General features: G+C 39.6%; 2 long non-coding RNA genes across 2 annotated transcripts; one reads left to right on the top strand and one right to left on the bottom strand.

Annotated features, from left to right (window-relative positions):
• Positions 1–1,282: 1,282 nt before the first annotated feature.
• LOC114791050 (uncharacterized) lies at positions 1,283–3,627 on the bottom strand. The gene is made up of 3 exons (XR_003749897.1): positions 3,580–3,627; positions 3,209–3,314; positions 1,283–3,072 (listed from the first exon to the last, which is right to left on the bottom strand). It is a non-coding gene; the product is annotated as an uncharacterized LOC114791050 (long non-coding RNA).
• A 127-nt stretch (positions 3,628–3,754) lies between these two features.
• On the top strand, positions 3,755–5,300 carry LOC114791163 (uncharacterized). The gene is made up of 3 exons (XR_003749927.1): positions 3,755–3,817; positions 4,791–4,876; positions 5,017–5,300. It is a non-coding gene; the product is annotated as an uncharacterized LOC114791163 (long non-coding RNA).
• Positions 5,301–6,636: the final 1,336 nt, after the last annotated feature.

Raw genomic sequence — 6,636 nt, 5'->3', positions numbered from 1 at the left:
GGAAAAAACGCGACAAACGCCGCTGTTTCTGTAGATTCTGAAAGAAGGTGCAACACAGCAGTCCAGCTATTTGTACTGTTCAATCTTCAACTGATGAAGACGATCGCCTGTGTGCAGAAGAGGTTGAGGCATTTTCAGATCCCTGCTTCTGAAAGCTATGTACTCTCTGTTTTAGAATTTATTATTAAAGAAAGATTATCAATAGATTTTTTAGTTATATATATTTTGCGTGTGTGTGTATATATATATATATATATATATATATATATATATATATATATGTTTGTGTGTGTGTGTGTGTGTGTGTGTGTGTATATATATATATATGTATGTTTTCTCCCTGTACTTGTGTGATATTCTTTGTTGAATTGCTGAGTACAGTATTGTTTATTTTAAATCAGTTACATAATCAAATTGCTGGCTAATAAATAAATAAATTTTTTACTTCATATATTGTCTACACCCACCTCTCTGCCAAGCGGCGACGGGATACTGCAGGATGCGGCATCCATAGGGTGAAAACACGTCTACGCTGCAGAAAGTGCTGGGTGCCACGGTGCCTCACATTCAAAAAAAAAAATGCAATGCCATGACACACCATAATGTTTATACAGTTCATATATTCCAGAGATTATTGGAATTGAAAATAGTTATATTCATGTTTTCATTTTAGTATTACTTTTGATTGAAATTAGATTTTCAAAACTGTCCCAGAACAGCTGTAATTAGTTCACCACTTACCTGTGATGAAGAACAGGTGGGAATAATCAAGGTGCTAGTGAGCCCCGGAAGAACACACACTAATACATGGGAGAGGTCGACCACTGGGGGCGTGGCAGAGGTGGCACGAATGTTACAGGTATGAATATTTGTTGAAGGTAAATCACGGTAGATTAGGGAATAGCCTCATGTAATGCATATAAGCAGTAAGTGATTAAACGTGTATTAAACATTTAGACACTAGATAAGCAGCCATTCTGAAAACAGACTCCACAGGGAGTTGAACCCCGCCCTGATCCTGAAGGTCAGGTGTGCCACCACTGGAGCCTTTTTTTTGGCTTCAATTTTTTTGCTACTACTGTTAATTATTGAACTGTTGAAAGAACTACAGGTTAAATTATTGCCAATTCGTGTCCAATTCATTTCCAATTGGCCTAGTTGTTTTGTGGGGGAAACCGGAGAACCCGGAGAAAACCCACGCTGACACGGGGGAAACTGTGCGATGCAAAAGTTTGGGCAGTCTTGTTAATCTTCATGATTTTCCTTTATAAATGGTGTGTTGTTGTGATAAACGTTTCACTTAAATATATCATGCTTCAATATTTTCCTAACTGTGGAAACAGACAGCTGATATCTCTGAGACAGCTTTCTGTATCCTTGCCCAAAACCATGATGGTGAACAATCTTTGTTTTCAGGACATTTGAGAGTTGTTTTGAGACCCCCATGTTGCTACTCTTCAGAGAATATTCACAATTTCCCCCCTTAAATAGTCTTTGTCATAATTGTATTTACCTGTGTATGGAGGTCCAGGGTCACTGAGCTTACCAAAACAATTTTGAGTTCCAATAATTATCTCTAAAGGTTTTGGAATCAATAAAAAACAGTGTTTAAAGTTATGCACCCACCCAATTAAAACAATTATTTTCTGTAAATCCTATAAACTTTGTTTCACTTCTAAAATATCACTGAGTGTGTCGTCTATATGATATATTTAACTGAATTTTTTTATGGTAACAACCAATGGTTTATAAAGGAAAATCATGAAGATTAACAAGGCTGCCTAAACTTTCGCATCCCACTGTACATGCAAATCTCCACACAGAAGGCACCGAAACTCAGATCTCCTTGCTGTGAGACAAGGTGCTAACCACAATGTCAACGTGCCGCCCGTCACTAAATACTTACGTTCATACTTACCTTCATGTTTACCTGTACTAGTGATCACTATTGGTGCTGCCAGTGCTACTAATAGTGGTACTAGTACGGTGGAGGGAGGAGGCACATCTCGAAATCACCTGTTAACCCACCTGTTAATATATATATGTAAACTTCTTTAAATGTATAGGCTGTTTAACTAAAGGCCAATGTTTACACTGTAAAAAGGTTTTGTTATTTTGTCACTCAATAATCAGAACAATATTTTTCACTTACAGATAAATTTTGCTTTAAATTTTGGGCTCGAACTTTTGCAGTCATTGAATGCCCCAGTGATAAGTACACACCCCAGTATTTATGCACATCAGGCAACATTGGCCAAGCTGTTCTCTATGTGAGGCCACTACAGAGTGATATTAATGTACATGTAAACAATTTACTTTTATGTTAACAGATTGGGTGAATGTGAAATAGCCATAGCCTGTGGGATGTGGAAGTTGAGGGCAAACCTTAAACCCGCCTTAATAAAGCACAGGTATAACCACCGTACTTGTATACGTTCTTTATCTAATTATACTACGTCTATGTTATTAGGCATGATTACTTGCATAAGAGTTAGGTATAGACACTGGGAGGTTTATATATCTTAAAGAAGTCTGTGTAGTGTACTTTTATTTATTTGATTAGTTAAATCGTTTTTTTAAAGGACAAGACTTTCTCATTACAGTCTCATACAGACACTAAAGGATAAGCAACTAACACAGTGCATGGTGACTTGTATGTTCTGTGGCCAGAATTTCATGACGAACCATGTTGACCATGTTGACCATGTTGACCATGTTGACTACAGTGGTGATCTGGCTGCTTCATTCATCTCTATACTTGTACTATCTCTATAAAGTACAATAGTGACATGCTAGATGGTCCTAGTCTACTCGGTCTCCAGGTTGTGCTGACTGCACCAGAGTACCAGAGTATTTGGGGGGTCATTGTCTCTAAGGTTTGGTGGGTGACATTTATAAATATGTCCATTTCAAACCTGCATTAGAATTTATGGTCATATGCCAGGCTTTTGTTCTCTAAAACAGGGGTCTGTTGTCTGTAGCTGGTAATATTTTGCAAACCTCTCCACACTGACGCAGGTTATTCATTCCGCTTCTCAGTGTAGTTGTTTCAATCTGATTGTTTCAAAAGTCCTAAAGAGAACCAAATTAAACAAATACAAACTTAACGAAATATATATTTGTGTGTGGCAAAAGTATGGGGGGAAAAGGATGCGGTTCTCTTCTTTTAGGATGTTTCAGGTTAAGCGAATTCATGTCCCTTACTTACTTCATGAGGATCAGCAGCAAATTGTCTGTTCTGTAGCCATAGCTTGTGTGGTGACTGGCTATTTTCGCATCTCAGGTTATGGAAGTTCCGTTCTTCTTGGAACCTGCTGAGATGAGTCTGAAGCAATGGTAAGAAAACCCAGCAATACCCTAAACTAAACAATACTAATACTTAGTGGTAGCAGCAATATTCGATTCATTCTTCCAGCTGAAAAAATATACAGCATGTACAAAAATAGCTGATTAGAGATGATATTTCCAGTGTAAAAAGATACTGTAAAATACTCCTGTCTCGTTCCTTCATGCATGCATTTGAAGCTATAGGCATTAGCCTACACAGCAATGTACCAGTAAATTGCTAAGCTAACTTACCTTTTGTGCTAAGCTGGGGATCGTCATCATACATAATATTTATATATACATATTTCACATCGGACGTGAAAAGCAGTAGCGCCCGCATTTCTCTCTTGGGGGAGTTTATCTTCCTGAGAGAGAGAACCAATCAAATCGTAGAGGAGGCGGGTCTAACGAAATGGAGGGGGCAGGTGGGAGTTTTAAATCAAATGTGGCAGGATCTGTGAATGGATTTTTCACTGCGCTTAATACAAAAGTAAGATTATTTAAAATGTATTTGATGTACAGACTTCACTTTGAGAAATTGGTTTGAGGCTTTGAGCATTATTCTTTTGCTTAAAGCAGGCTAGCATTCTCTTAGCATTAGCTAGCATTAGTAGTCAACCAACCACGAACATTCTGATGAAATCCGGATTGCATGTGATGCATGACTCATATTTGCCTATTTTATAACCACTTATGAAAATCAAAGTTTGCTGTAAAAACGAAGATATTATATTTTTCTTTTTGCCAGCAGCCATCACTGCAGGTCAGGTTTGGTATTTGAAATGGCTTTTTTGTTACATTATTATTATCTCTTTATTAGTGGTGTAGGGTTTTTAAAGTCTGGGGAAGACTGTGTTGCAAGCAGTAGATACTATTAGTAATGTAGGACAAAGCTGTACTGTCAGCATTATTACTGCTGGTGGTTCAGATCAGTAATACAGTAACGTTATTGCCCTCGAATGAAGAAGGTTAAAGATAATGAGGTGACACACAATAGAAATTTTCTGTATATTGCACTATGAACAATGATAAATAACTGTACATAACAGAAGCAGTAGGGTGCATACTTATAAAAAGTGTGTGAGGTGATAATGGTTGATTTGGAGGGATGTCAGGAGGTATCTGCTGCAGCCAGGTCCCTCTGCTAGCTGGTGAAGGTCACCACCATCTCCTTGGTTTTACTGATGTTCAGTTCCAGACATGAGGTTAATGTATTAATTATTTAATTTCTGGTTATTCATATAGATGCACAAATCAATACTGAAGGCATGATCCTCACTAGAGCTTAATACTTGCAATGTCTGTTGCAAAAAGGTCAATTGTCCACTTTGTCCACCAACACTATTTAAACCTGCACTACTAGTCCATCTTAAAAATTGAAGGTTATATTTTATTACTTTTTTAACAGCAATGTACAATTATATAGCTAACTTTACTAACTTTTCCTGGTTCTCTGCTCAAAGGATCCAAAATATGCAGATGCCCCCAGTGCAGAACCAACAGACGTTTCCCATGATGTTAGAAGACAATGCTGTGAAGAGACAACATGGTATATCGTATACGGTGATTCTCTGCAGGCATAATGGAAGCGCTTAAAAACTGTTGAGAATTTGCTTGCTAATGTTTACTTTATTACAGTGTAATACAATTTAAATTTGGTACAATATATTAATGTACATTTACACCAAGCGCTGTAAAGGAAAAGGAAGAGCATCCTGAAAGACCCCAGCCATCCTGCACTACCACTTTCCTGCCATCAGGCAAGAGACTCAGGACAATTCACACATGCACCACATGATTCAGGAACAGTTTCTAACCCAATGCCATCAGGCTATTCAACACATAGTGTGCACTGTCACTTAAACTATGCACACTCACTTTTTTATGCAACTTAGATATACCCTTCTGTGATTTATTTATTGTTGCTGCACTTTGTGTTCTATGTCTTCTATGTATCATGTTCTACGTTCTGTCTACGTGGGAGGGGTTTTCAAGTAAGAATTTTTTTTTGTTCTTTACTCTGTACTTTGTACATATGACAGTAAACTTCAACCTCAACCTCAAACCTAATGTTGATGTCCTGTGTTTCTTGTTGGCTGGAACAGGTCACCAGCCAGGAGAGAGACATCCGCGCCGGAGAGAGAATACAGGAAGCAGCGAGAGGTCAGTACGCCACCCGACATCCCCAGACCAGGAAAAAGGTTCCTCCACTCTTGTCTGTCCCCGTGCAGATCAGCGGTTTGTCATGCAAAGTCCTCAATTCAGGCTGCACTCTTTCCCTCCTCTCTTCCGCAATGTGGAGCAAAATGAAACGCAGAGAGGGCTGGCAGCGGTGGGGTCAGTGAAGGGGGACTGCAGTTTAAATGGAGTAACCTTAAAGATGCAGTTTTTTATTTGGACGACATTAATCGTCCATTTCAATGTTTTTGTAAAATGTTGCTGGTGCCCCGTCCGTTTGAACGCACTTATTATAGGGAATCTGTTGTCCCCAGTATGCAGATTAACCTGAGGGAGGAAGATAAACGGCGCTTCCGACCCCAAGAAGAGCACAGCAGGTGTCACGCCGGAGTCTTGTTTGGGAAAAATGACGGATGGCAGGGTGACAAGGGGAAAACAGTTTATTTACAACAAAAATACGTCAGGGAAAAAAGGTCAAAAGTCCAAAGAACAAAACCACGGCGCCTTGCGCTGAACCGAGGGAAGGGACGGAGTCCCACTCGACCCTCGGGCTGGTGCGGCGCTCGTCGGCGGGGTCCTCCTCACGAGCGCTCCTGCACAAACGGCCAGGCAGGTTTGTGAGACTCCGCAGGGGTCTGGGGCGTTCGTACACACAACCACACTTGACAGACACAAAGGGGCTCAGACTCCGGTAGTCGCGTTGGAGAATCGCTCTGTAGACTCTGGATCACACGGGTCTTTTATAATGAGGCGGATTAGACTAAACCAGCCACACCTGACGCTCGTTAGCCCGTGAGGATCACTAGCCGTGCCGAAGGAGCCTGGAGAGGGAATGTGTTGAACCCACGACCCAGGACTGTGATAAGGGACACGCCCCGTGCACACTCATTAATATCAAAGCTCAATGTTTTTGGAAGTAGTTTTTAGTTTGTTTTTATTTTTAGCTATTTTAGGGGGATATCTGTGTGTGCAGGTGACTATTACTGTGCATAATTATTAGGCAACTTAACAAAAAACAAATATATACCCATTTCAATTATTTATTTTTACCAGTGAAACCAATATAACATCTCCACATTCACAAATATACATTTCTGACATTCAAAAACAAAAAAAACAAAACAAATCAGC

Source organism: Denticeps clupeoides, chromosome 5 (assembly GCF_900700375.1).
Source record: "Denticeps clupeoides chromosome 5, fDenClu1.1, whole genome shotgun sequence".
Classification (NCBI taxonomy): Eukaryota; Metazoa; Chordata; class Actinopteri; order Clupeiformes; family Denticipitidae; genus Denticeps; species Denticeps clupeoides.
The sequence above is the reverse complement of the archived record's forward strand: the minus strand, read 5'-3'. Positions and strand labels throughout refer to the sequence as shown.